This window comes from Toxorhynchites rutilus, chromosome 3 (genome assembly GCF_029784135.1).
Source record: "Toxorhynchites rutilus septentrionalis strain SRP chromosome 3, ASM2978413v1, whole genome shotgun sequence".
Lineage (NCBI taxonomy): Eukaryota > Metazoa > Arthropoda > Insecta > Diptera > Culicidae > Toxorhynchites > Toxorhynchites rutilus.
The window spans coordinates 123,754,792-123,769,275 of NC_073746.1; the positions used below are offsets into that span (position 1 = coordinate 123,754,792).

At 37.4% G+C, this 14,484-nt stretch overlaps 1 protein-coding gene and 1 pseudogene across 2 annotated transcripts in view; both read right to left on the minus strand.

Moving 5' to 3' along the window:
• Positions 1-14,484, minus strand: part of LOC129775401 (mucin-5AC) — a 123,980-nt gene that overhangs the window by 43,496 nt on the left and 66,000 nt on the right. The window lies entirely within an intron of this gene.
• Positions 10,946-11,072, minus strand: LOC129780645 (U4 spliceosomal RNA; annotated as a pseudogene).

Sequence of the window (14,484 nt, forward strand, 5' to 3'; positions counted from 1 at the left end):
TAACTTGTTCTGTTCACTTTAAGTTGATCGATTAAGAGGGTAGCACACTATAAACACCATAAAAAGTATGTGATTTTCGCGATTTTTTTCATCGAGAAAATAAATTACTATGATTTATATGCTATCATAGTTTTATGAGGTATTAGATCGTTTATTTTACATAGTATCATAAGTCTGCATTCCCAGGACCATAAAACTGTCCTTCAACGCTTACAAGGTGTCCTGTCGCTTTTTTGTTGCCAAATTGGACTTGGATTAGATGCTTCTGAAATTCCGCATCTCTGCTCGTTCGATAAGATTCTCATCCGATATTCAGCACAAATTGTTGCACTCCACTAATTGGCTTGTAACTACGAAACGGAGCACCAGGCAAACCTGGGACTAAAACTACAGTAATGTAGACGCCTCATAGAACATTTAAAGCCAAATTTATTTTTTTTCAAGTTTCAATAGTGTACTACCCGCTTAAGGCGGAACCTCGATCTGGAAGGTCGTCCTAAAAGGATTTTTCGATATTTTATTTCGTTACAGCTAAAAGTATGAAGTCACCTCGTGGGATATTGTTGTACGAATTTTTAAACGCGTTTTTCTCGAAACCATGTATTTTCAGCTGGTGGTATCGATATCCGCCCGTTGCTTCGGTAATCTCCACTTTTTTTTTTAAATAATTGTAGGTATGGTGACATTTAAATACGACTGATTTTTTTTAAGGGCGTTTCTTAAATCATTAACCCTTCTTTGTGAAAAATCATAACTCGGAATACAGATGTCTGATTAATATATGATGTACGGCTGTGTCTGATTCATAAGAACGAAAATATTATTTTTCTGATTTTATTTACGATTCAGTGTTGGATTTTTTTATAATTTCTAGCTTCATTTTGGCACCACTGTACGTAAAACTTTGTTAAAAAAGAAGATTTTATAACAAAAGTATATAAAAAAAATATCGAGGGGGACATATTTTGAGTTATCAAAATTATCAATATTGAGCTCAATTTTCAAGTATGATATTTTTGAACGGTGTATTTAAAATGTTATTTTTCCTCAATCATTCAGTGATTTTCCAACAATTTCGAGTAATGATTTTACCAAGAAAGGGTTGATTATATTGGATACCTTCTTATAAAAAATCAGTCGTAATTAAAATTGATCATCTTATAATGAAAATTGTGATTTTGGATAATAGCCACAAGGTTTAAAAAGTTTAGAAGGGTGATGTCCAAGACTCGAGTGATAGCGTTGCGAAATAAACTTTCACCGAAGGACACAGCTCACATCACTGGATAATATCTTCATTACGTCTGGCTTGAAATACGCTGCACTTTGACGTCACTTTTAACCAGGAAACAATGTTTGAATTCACGAAAATTGGATGAAAGATCAGAAAAAGTCACCAATAAGTCCGAATACATCCCTGAATCCACAAAACATTTATTTATTTATATTATTTATACTCAATTAAAAACAGGCGGAGCTTACATTGCAATATTTCCTCTCTCAACTATGCCCATAGAACGAACGCTGTATTTGATTCGCAGTGGTATATGAATATTGTATCTCACAAACATATGTATAAGATGCGCCGTATTGACGGCACGGGTAGACACCACACAAATGGGTAGAACAAATGTATGAGAAAATGGGAATGCTTCTGTTTTTCGTTAACTCAAACTGTTTACGAATTAGAGAATCAGAATGTATAGCACATCAAACAAATCTTAGAAAATTTCCGTTTCAATTGCTCTGCAAATCATTCGTAGTGAAAGTAGTTATTAACGTTAACTTTATTTCGATATGGACAATATGTGGACAAAGGAAAAGTCACGACTCAATGCTGAAACCATGAAAATTATGATAATTGTCAAACAGAACATCGATCTGTAATGTGATAAATTATCTGATAAAACTTCCAAAAATCATAATCCCCTTCGCAACATCGCTTCATCATCTAAATATCCCTTCGTTGAGGAGAACAAAGTAAGTACATCTAACAATGTTTGATTATTTTGTTTTATACTCGTTTTTTTTGGCTTACGTGTACCGTTTTTATTCCTGAACTATTTGGTCAGCCTAGCAGAAAGCCAAAAACCTTTCGGAAAAAAGGAACGGATTAGTCGTTTCTTCAACACTCCTATATGCTAAGTTGAAGTTTCATCGAAGTTGAAGTAAATTAGTTGTCGCTCTTAGTCTTCAAACTACATACAGTCTTTCTGTGACAAACCGATATAGTGATTCTCAGATTTTCGTGATAGTTTTGTTTCTCATCGCAAAATATTGGACCCGTTTTTTGACGTAGGACTACGTCTTACATTAAGGGTGCCAAATCAGAAAACAGGTCACGTTTTTATGAAATAAAGTTAACGTTAACGTTAACGTTAACGATTTGCATACCAATCGAATCGGAAACTTTCTAAGATTTGTTTGATATGCTATATATACGGTTTAAATTGATGAAAATTGGAAGCATTCCCATTTCCCCATACATTTGTTCTGTCCATTTGTGTGCTTTCCCGAACAGAGCTGTCAATAACGAGCAACTTATGCAGCCGCTAGAATAGAAACAGTCGGAGACGAATGAATCGTTGGATTTAAAGTCTCCGTATATAAAGGAAAAGAAAAAGAAGAAGAATAGAAACAACGAAGGGGGATAGCGAAAAGAGAATATTTGAGAAGTAAGTAAGCTGTCACTAGCGTATAAGTATTGCATCTCCTCTGAGGAAAATTCTTAGATTCTTTCTGTGCCCGAAACAACGAAGGACACTTATTCCGCTCGTTTAGTGTTTTATGTTTCCCCTCGAGCTGTGAACGCTTGCGAATATTTCACTTGAAGTTTATCGCTACTGTGTGCAACTTTTTGTTGCGTGTTTGATGCTTGTTGAATGGCGATGCACGGAAGATGCCTCTCGTTAAATATTCAGTGCAGTGCGTGTATTGATATAAAGAAACAAATTGCGACATATGACCAATTAGTGTATTGTTCTCGCAAAGGCAATAAAGAATCGTTGCTTCTAGAAATGCTTCTACAAAACCACGCAAGCCATTAAACCTTTTCATTGTTCCCGGAACTTTTTACTCAATAGTTATTTATGAACTTTCGACGTATTCGCAAATAATATCCGAAATAATGAACCAACAAATTGAAAGAAAAAAGATTGCGTAGTCCTACGTCCTAAGCGGTCGTGTCTCGGACACAACCTCGGTCGATTTTTTATTGTTTCATTAGGGTGCTCATTTCCATCTTAGGGTATTCGGAAAAATCAACTTTTTTCTATGAAGAATGTAATGAGTTAGTCTTCTTTAAAAAAATATTACACTATAAAATATTACAATAGCCCATTGAATTCAATTTGATATGGCGATCATTTAAATCGATCCGATAGTTCAAAAGTCATGATCTTTTAAAAAAAGTAATTTTTTTGGAAAAGGAGAAAACATAACCACCGGTAAACTGTGAAAAATCATAACCTAAAAGGAAAAATAACGCCACCCTAATTTTTGGATATATTCTGTAGAAAAAAGCTCAACTTTCAAGAAAGAATATAGCACTCTTGGTCCCTCTTGGTTTTTAACTCTTAACATTATTATGTATAAATTGTCGCGATTTACATGTTCTGCAAACTTATTTCTATTTTAAAAAAAAATGTCAATAACATGTCGAACGCGAGAATTTACACACAAAAATGTTACGAGTAAAACATTATTTCTTCAGGGGTCTCCACACAAAATTGCCATATATTCCACAAACTATAAAAAATATAAAGTTTACGTCTTGGACAAAAGTTCCAATTTTATAAGATCTAAAACTTTGTCAAGTACACTATATCGATTTCTTGAGTTTAAACAAAATTAGGTTTAGTTATAATTTTTTCAAAGAAAACAGTTGTTGTTGGAAAAACTTTTTCATTGTAAAAGTGCCCATCTTCCCATGTATGGGTGACTTGTTAGATATTGTAAGGGCTGTTCATATATATTTTTTAAGAATTTAAAAAAATACATTTTTTAAGAAAAAAATAATTTCTATTAAAAAAAAAATCTTCAGCGTAATTCTCTAAAAAATGGTACATTTTAATAAAAATTAAATCAATTTCCTTCATTTCATCCTTTGATAAGTGTTCGTGCGTAACTGTATTCAGACACTTGTTCTACAAACACGATATTAATTTGCTGCGGAAGAACAGTTTATTGAAACTCCGTATATGTGAATTGATCACATCAGTAATCCGAACAGTATTGTACAATGGTTTATTTTGACTGCCTTTCTACAACAAAAAACAGCTGACCGGAAAAGAAGTACTACTTACAGTCCGAATACGTGCAGTGAAACGGATGGTAAGAATCTGAGCGTATGAGTGAGATAGTAATAGATCGCAAACGCGATCCACATTTCTAATATTCTCTGTTGTTATCTGGTTCTCGCTCAAACAATAAGAATTTCGAAGGTATTACAGTTTTAGAGTAATATTTTTTTACAAAAATTTTTATAAAATTTGTTGGCTCTTTTCAAAAAGTAGTCTAATTCTTTTTTGATGACTTCACGTATGCAAAGTTGCTTAAATGATGGATGTCTTTACATCCACATCATTTCATTGCTATCCGAGATGGTTCTGACAACTCCAAAGACGATTGGCATGAAATTCGTCATCTGAAAAAAAAACCTGGTATCCATGGTCGTACATAAACGAAAATCAACGAATGACCACGGCACAGCGTCGACATCTACCGTGGTGTAAGATATTTAACACTCTTACAGATTAGCAGGTCCTAATTTTAAATTGTTGAAATTTTTAGGGAAATTATTATTTGGTGTCATTTGAATGATTGATACGCACAGTCATTTTTTCTATAACTTTCGTAATATAATTTTTTTCTATATAATATTCTCGTTCCATATTTTTCACGTTTTTTTGTCAAAAAAGTATTATATTAACGTATGCATTAAAAATGGACGAATTTCAGATGGCGATGGAAAAAAAAATTACACAAGATAATTCAATGGACCAAATTTTGCTTGAATGTTACATTTATCAAGCCTTCTAAAAAAAAATCTGGGACGCACTGCTCGATGATCCATGATCGATGAGAATATATTTGATATCATGTTCTTCAGATCTATCGTGGCCTTGGCGATCAACTGTTTCTCTGTTGACCTTAAAATTATTGGAGTAGATCCTCCGTTTGTGCTTCGCCCAGCAATTTGTTATCGGTCCCAGTCGGGGGACTTTGGGAGGGTTGGTCGGTACAACGTCAATTATTTGCTCTTTCTGAGTGATAGTCTGCTGCCCAGACAGAGCCGACCTAGACTGACGCTTCCATATAAAAATGTCAATTTTAGCCATGTACTTGTGCATAATTGGGCCGGTTGCTCCGACTTTCCGGCCCAAATCGAGGGATGATGAGGCTACCTTGCTCTCGGTCCCGCTCTCCAGCTTCTGCTGCACTTTGCGGTTGCCCTACACTGTCGGATGATCAGAGCCAGCCTCCCATCGAGGCTCTCGTTATTCTCCTGAAGAAAGAGGATGTTTTAAATGCCGGATCGGCTACCAGAGGAACTACGTGCCTGACGATGTCCAATTTCTTCGCGTTCTAGGGAAAAATCGCCAGTACGAAGTATCGTACCTAGTCGTTTCACAATTCCCGCCAATACTGCTGTAAATCGGCTGATAAGGGCATCGATGCATGTTTGTAGAAGGCCAAATAAACGTAGGGTTTTTAAAAAAAATTGGTTCGTTGAATTATATTTTGTAGATTTTTTTTCATCGCCATACGAAATTTGTTAATTTTTTTTAAGCACACGTAATTACATGAGTGGGACGGGTGTTACCACCACTCCAGATCGCCTCCACAGACACGTATGGTCTGTGACACCGTACGTGAGTATACGAGTTACGAATTTGCGCGCGAGTGCAGGAGGGTTAACTAAGGTTGAATCCAATGGAATGTTTTACTTTTTTCACAAAATGCGTACTCTTTCCATTTCGGTAGTCAAACAAACATTCGGCCTACATTCAACTTTTAGTTGACCACCTCTGCCGGTCGGGTCGTGGGTCGTGGTACCCACTCGCCCCAACAGGCTTCTTTTCATAATTGGCATGTCTGATTCACTAACGGCTATCGCGACTTATCAGCTCTTTCTCCTGGCCCTCATATGGCACAAGAGAGATGTCGATCAAATTTGGCTAGCGTGACGTGAAATTTGATACATTCCACTGGGGTCGCTTCAATTTGCAAAGGCGGCCCCCGCGGACGTCGCTGAGGCTATTTGAGAGGTCGCGATATTTTGTTGTTGTTGGCGGGTTTTTTCTCTTCCCTCCCGCGCTGGCGTCGTCGTTATGATATAATCAGCCTGTTTGTATCGTTTGTGCGAAATGCGAATGGTGCGAATGGAATTTAATGGTTTTACGCTATGACCGGCGAGATATATATAAATTTCGATGCAGAAATTTGCATCACGATCTTCACAAAGCAGGTATTGGTATTGGCAACAGCCTCGTAGATGTAATGCCCATTTGAATATCATGAACACTTTTTTCGGTGTCTTAATTGGGTAGCAAAGGTCAACCCGAATAGGATCAGGTCACGTTTGAACTTTTGAATAAATGACACGGATCGGCATCAGCTGTGCTAAGATCTACGTTCGACGTTACGGAGCTCGTTAATGCGTGCCTTGATTAGATCATTACGTATCCATGTTTTGATGGACTGAACAATGATCATCTATCAACTCTGTGCGATCTGTTGAACGGTCACATTTATCATCCATCATACATTCCTCAATAATTATATTGTCGACAATGATAACGGGTTTTCGATTGCTTTCCCAGGAATTAACTTAAATAGGAGCTACAACCCACGAACAACTCTCTTTGATACGTTATTCAATCAAATTGTACACTTCTACCTACCGCATTCTAGCGAAGTTTATCGATTGTTTCGAAGAAAAATGAAATTTATGCTATGTAACCTTTCAAGTCAGAGATACCTGAACATTCTATTGTGATTGCAACAAAGATGTTGCCAATATGTGCCCAGTAGTCAATAATCTGGTCTGCTGCAAACGTCTGCCTCTATCCTCTGCTCCGATAGCATCTTAATTAATTTCCCACGAACGGCTTCGCACAAAAAAAAACACGATTGTCGCTGCGAAACTACAACTTAATCTTTTGTCGATCAGAACACGCACTCCAGCCGGGCCCGCGTCTGATTTGCATAGTAATTATCCCATTCAAGTCGTCTCATCATTTCGCCGGTCCCAAGCTATCGGCAACAGCTGTCGTCCCTGGATTATAGGTGGAAATGATAAATGTGGCAATTACAATCGCAAACGTGCGGATCCAGTGCACAATCCGCCGATGGCATTCCCTTCCGCCTCTCGTGTCCCTATCCTGCGGTACGGTATTACTTCATTTTGTCGATCGATTGGCCGCTGGAACGGAAGCGCACGCAGGTGCAGTGAAAGGGAAAATGTTGCATTGCAGTTACCGGAAAAGGGGTTTTCGGCATTGCCATGGCGCCCGCTTGTCCCCAAATTAACCGAGTGAAGGTCTCGTGAAAGGTTTCTGGAAATTAGTTCAACTGCTGAGGATGTAATAAAAAAAGACACAGAGCTCAGGGTTAACTTATGAAAATGGTTCACAGTAATATGATGCCTCTTAACTGGCCTCGGATGAATGCAAAGTGCAACCGAGGCAGTTGAACGAACTGATGGGTTTAAATTGGCGAAAAGTTGTGGATATGGTAAATTGAAAATCATAAAGAAATTTGAGACGGCAAAATATCAAAGCTCGAATCATTTGGTATCTGATCACAATGTTCATTTTACTGCGGTGTTTTTAGTTGTCGGATCTGGAACGTTTTGACAGCAGTTTGTTTTGAAATGTGTCCTCTTCAAGTACGGAAAAGCTTGTTACGATTAATTTTGTTTCAAAGAAGTTATACTGGATAGAAGCCGCAAACTAGAAATTAATTTCGGACACTCACTTCGAAAATCGGTCAGGTTAAAAAATCGCGAAGTCGTTGAAATTGGCTAAATCGATCGTATGCAGCGTTCTCAAACATTTTCGTGAGCGTCATACTATCCATCGGTAGGATCATAGCAAGCGTAACTAAAGATCGGAAGCTGCATTTCAAGGTGTTGATAACGATTAGGGTCAAGAAGTTCAGTACCAGCTAAAGCACGATCAGAAGAATTCGTCTGCGATCTTTCCGGGCGATCAAACAACCAAACAGGAACACTGAAGCAGATTCTAATAGCAAATATGCACAGATGTGACCGGAAGTTGTACAATGAGATTCTTAAGAAGTACGAAGGATACATCATCATGGACGACGAAACGTGCGTGAAAAGTTGTATAAAGCAACTGGTCGATGTGATGTCTCTAGCAAGTTCAAACTTCGATAAATTCGCAAGAAAGCTTATGATCTGGCAAGGTATTTGCAGCTGTGGACAAAAACATAGGTTTTCGTGACAAACAAGACTATGGATTCCATAATGTACAAGCAGGAATGCCTGAAAAGAACGTATTCTTCCGTGCTTCCTAATAGACCTTTAATACTTTGGCCTGACTTGCAAACTGCCAGTACAGCGGAGAATTTTTCACAGACATCAATGCACCAATTTGCCCTCAATTCCGCCCAATTGAGAAATATTGGGCAATTGTCAAACAGAAGTTGGAGAAGAATGGAAAGTAGTCTCGGGATGAGATGAAAGATGAAGAGATGGTGGAACATATTTGCCGCTCGATTAGCATTGGAAAACAAATCTGAAGCTTAGTGATATATTTCTTCTGATATGCTTCTGCGTGTGAGTACAAGCTTTGTACTGCACTTCTATCTCTATTCTAAGGATGTCAAATAAATAAATAATTGATTGATTCTTTTAAATTACAGATGCCTTAAACTACAAATGAAAAACGTTATGGCTATGGAGACAGTACAAATCGCGAATGGAATTACTTTTATACTACATGCGGCACAAAGGAGGAGCTTTCGTTGCAATATTTCCCTTCTCTTGCACCGCATATACATTTCGAGCGAGCAATTTACGAGCAGCAAATTTCTACAGTAGGGGTTGGCTAAAATAGTGGTGTGAAAACAATAACAGCACCCGAAAAGTAACATTCGTTCCCATGCAATCAAACGAGTGTTACAGGGTGCGACAGAAATGTAACGAAAATACGAAAATGTTCAAAATTTAATGTTTTATTGTGTACGTTTACTTTCAAGTACTGCCTCAGAACATCGGGAAAATTTTGTTGCAGTTTTCAAAATGTACACCGAAGAAGTGATTATGAGCTGGCTGCTCGCCCAGAAGACATCGAAGAAGATTGCCTAGGTAGTAGGATGTTATTTGGCTAAAGTTTATCACATCAAAAAGTCTCTACCTAGGCAGCGGAAACCGGGAATGGAGATCCTCGGTTCGCACGTACGTCAAAAGTGATCAAATCGGTCTGTACAAAGATTTTGTGTGTGTAACAATCACGTAAACTTAAGAAATATAATGGAATAATGGAGTTTGACACATTATTCATTATTACACATGACACATTTACACATAAGTTAGTTGTCTAGTTGAGTAGTATTAATAGATTAAATATCTATTAAATATATCAAATCCGATCATCACGGCTAATCCTGTTGATGGTATTGAATGAAAATAAAAATATGGATATGCAAATAGAAATATGAAATCATTACCTATTTTCAGCAACGTAGAGATGAAAATGGCGCCCAAAAAATAGCACGTTTTTGACGTAGGATTACGTCTTTCAGGGACATATGGGGGGTACAATTGAAAATCGATCGCATCGTGAAAAATGTCCAATTTCAAAAGCTCAGTCATTTCATGATGAATTGATGAGATTTTTGCCTCAATCGGTTTCGACGCTCCAATATATATATTTTTTAATTGAATAAAAGAATATATGTCATGAAGCTACCTATCGAACAATTGAAAAATCTCAACCGTTATCCAAACGGCAATTCCTCGTTCCGATTGGTCGAAATTGAAGATACAAGCTTCCTCTTGTACCGTGAACCAGGGGCAAATTGATCACGGTTTTCACAAACTGAAGTTATTGAAGGTATGATTCAATTAATTTTTTTTTTTTATATCACACGTTCAATAATCATCTTTAGGTTCTATTCGTCAGTGGTTCACATCGAATCACTTATTAAATTACATAAAAATTTAAGTTCTTACATAAAATCACATGAAAATTTAAGTTTTTACATCAAATTACATAAAACTTTAAGTTTTTTTGTGTAATTTAAAAAAGGCGTTTCGATGAGAACCACTGATGAAAAGAACCTACAGATGATTATTGAACGTGTCAAATAAAACAGTTTTAAATTTAATTGAATCATTCCTTCAAAAATTTCAGTTTGCTTGCTACGTCTAAGGTCATGCCTTTTGATTGTAACGATTCATTCACTTTGTCCATAATGTTGAGGATTCTTTCCCAAAGTTCCAGAAGACAAAAGAATTTGAAATCTATTTGATTCAGTAACAAATGGACCCTTCCAACGCTACTACCGCGTGCCGTTTTTATGAGCATATTGTATCGGAATGCTTTTTCAATGATACTCCCAAAGATTCAATAAGTACACTCCAACGGGTAGTTGAACTGCTGAAATATTAGAACATTTCTTGTACAGTACCAAAGAACGTTATCATTGTAGGTGAAATGCTGTTGAAATTCTATTTTGTGATGATGTAATGTTGGGTGTTTCAATTTTGTGAATTTCAAAGAGAGGTTATTGGTTTCATGCACGAACTCATGGCGGATGTTTTTTCACTCAATTGAAAGATGAAATACGGGGGAACAGATTCTGTTGAAAATTCTTGGATTTTGGCGCCCCAAAAGGTCAGCGGCCTCGGCAAATGCCGTGTTTGCACCCACACACTACGCTGCTGCCTATTTTTTGACATAAGACTACGTCTTTCAGTAATGATACCAAATCAGAAAATAGGTCACGTTTTATTGTGATATAGTTTTTAATTTGTTTTCAACTAGCAATAATCGCACCTCGGTAAAACCTCATTGGTTACGATATCGCCACTGCGCAAAGTTTATAGTTTTTAAGTTAATTATCATTTCAGCTCTGAACGGAATTTGATGGTGTGCGTTCCAATCGAGTCGGAAATTTTCCAAAATTTTTCGATACATTATACATTACTGATAATAAGAAAAATTGTATTGAACTCCCGGCCCCGTGAGGCTAACGCCATATGAGCCTTTATAAAAATATATATTTTGGAAAAATTATACATTACCCAATCATCATTACATTTTTTCGGTACATTACATTACCGACACTGGGCTCAACGTGTTAAGCGTGTCTTATTATTTGTCTTATTCAAAGTCATCGAAAATAGTAGCTTTTTCTGTGAAATAATGTTCGTTTGCAGACTATATGTCACGTCACACACACTACCACTGTGGGCCATAGCAATATCACTTTGGTATCGCTGAAATAATGAAGTTCTGAAATAATGATTTTCTATGGAATTGGAACCCCTTACTAACCCACTTATCTATTTTCATCACCCTTATTGCCACACATTGACTGGATGTCTAATTTGTTTGATAGAACGAATTATTGCACACGATTTTGTGTTCCATACAACATTCACAGGGACCAATCTGAAGAAAGAATACATAATACATGATATACCGTTGCATTCGCACGCAAAACATACATATTTTAATCGTTAAATTGCTCACTTGTTTCACTATTTCCACAGCCGATATTTCAGGTGAAAGAATTGCTGGATAAATTTGTCGTCTCATGGTATATATTGTAACTTATATCATTAGAACGTTAGAATCCTGCGTAATCTGCAGTTGAAATCCCTCAATTGTTCGTTACATTTTTCATAGAATAACCCCCCTATATAGAAATCAAAGACGTAGTCCTACGTCAAAAAAAGTCAATTTGAACTGAAACAAAATCATATTCGTTACTCGTGAAGATTTCTTGATCTTGACCTACCCTTTACGAACCGGGGTTGTCAACTAGGCAGAAAAAATATACCAAAGTGCTCATATTTGCAAGAAGAAGTTTTTGAAGGTATCCGGCTCAGGAACTTGATCCTTAAATCCTGAGAACAACACATTGTTAATCATTTTTCACCAACCAAGTTTTGGAAAACAGTTTTAAAATACATTTCAGGTGGAGATTTGTTTATTTCAAATACTACTCAGAGACTGGAATAGTAGAAGGGACGAAACACGTTGTATTGGGAGATATAATTCCTAAAGTATCAAGAAGCAAGAAAAGAAAATATATTTCAAAAACAAATTTAAACAAATTAGTGTATGGCTCAATCATTTGTTGAGTTTGTTGTATTTTTAGGGTCAATTTAGTATCATGTTCAGGACGCATAGTGATCAAATTCACCCAACAAATTCAACGAATAATGTTTAAGTCACATACTAATTGTTACTCTTTTAAACTATAGCACTACCATACCTAGACCTCCGTTAACAAAAGTTTAGTATCAACGGATACCAACGATCCCAAATATTTGAACAACCACATGCGGCTTCTTTGGATGCGTTAACATTTAAATTCATTAATCAAAAAGTAGAAATATGTACACCCGTTATAGCATTAAGGAGCGTGATACCATTAAAAAACACCTCACTATGATCATCAATCTGATCTCTTTGTTGTCTTACTTCCAATAGACTAGGAAAGGATGAGCAACCACTCAACAAAAAGTCATTTGACAAGGTTTATCTCACAGAAACACGAAGAAAATGGGAAAAATTAATTCACTGCCCATGTCATGCCCAACCGCGATCTTTCTTTTGCTACGCTTCAAATCCACTCAGCCATGCGCCCATTTCACAGTTTGGAGTTTCCCAAAAGCACCCGGCGTGACACTCAATCTCTGAGACATTCTCTCTCAAAAGCTACTCGACCACTCAGTCCAGTGATTCATCCGAGCAGTCTTCTTTCTCTTGTTAATTAAATCCACTCAGGAATTCAATCTACGAGCGATAAATTGTTTATTCTTCTGTTGACTGTCAATTGGAGAGATATTAACGTAATTCACGTATGGAACGTATGAAACAACTATCCAGAGAATCCGGCGAATTAAGCGCTCATTAATAACAAACAGCTAGATTTGATTTGTTAACCTTCAACAAATAAAGCCTCGTAAAGGTGTGCTGGAAAAAAAAAGTTTAAGCTACTGGATGTCTTTCCTCTCGAATCACGATAAACTTTATGCCCCTACGGAATTGTGTATGGCCACGAGGTCAGGGTTAGCCTCGGAAAGAAACCATCCATAAATTATGACCATCGGGGCTTGAATAATACACATTATTCAAATTTCCCATCGAATTTCACAAAATCCCCTGGACACAGCGTCACGATGGAATGCGCTGCATTTGCTGTCGCCAACCGCGCGCGCGGTCTTATTGGAGGAGTTATGCGTTATGTAATTCGCTAAACCTGAGGTTAGGCACGCGCTGCTTGACATAGACTACAAACAGCGTCGTCAATGGGACACAGCCCGGACAAAGCTCGCGTCAAGTCTTTTCAAGTTAATTCAATTGATTGATGAAGTCTATGAAGTCTAAGTCGCGATAAGGGCGCCGTCTGGGATCAAATATTGGCCACATTATGCCATAGTGGTCATTGTGTCTAATGTGAGCTACATGGCTATGATCGAGTAGTGCTCGTGCACACCCAAATATGGCAACTTTTGGTGAAATGAACCCGGATGCGTGTGTTGTCCTCCCACAGTTCTTACAAGGAGCAAACACTTGCCGCTACTCCGAGGTGTGCAGAAATCATGTGGAGAATCTCACGCTCAAGAATATAAAAAAAAGTTATTCGCCAAGAAGAGCACTTCGCAGCCATTAAATTTAGAGGATGAAATATATAATTATCCATCGCTGCAAAGGTTCCACTTGGGTTACCGTGGTAGTCCGCCCCCAGTAGTTTTAAACGAAGCGGATAATTACTCACTGCCAGCCCCCGACCACGCTATGGCATAGGGGGGGGGGCGGCGTCAGGGTATAACAATCCGGATATAGTGATGAGTAATTGAATTACATTAAGCTCAGAACACGCCACTCTGAATCGCGGCTGCTCGCATGTTAGCCGTCTGCCTGATTTGATTGCAAATCCGGGCGGAATGCGACATTTGCTGAGTCGCGGTTGAAGTGACATCGTGTGAGAAAATATTAGAATCATGTATGATGTAATGTATTATTTCTCATTTTCAAACGAAATTTTCTAACTAGAAGATGAATGGATATCTAAAACGACGTGATTTTGCATTGTGTCATCTTCAAAAAAAAGTAAATAGTCTATCCGTATACTTTTGTCGTGCTGACCCATTGACCTACCGGACTCTTATGGAAATTATTTGTAGGAAAACATTTTATTGCGTACCTACTGAGCGTGGGATTTCCTTCATTTGCAACTCCTATTATCTCGTTATGTGATAATCATCGTTTGTCTAAT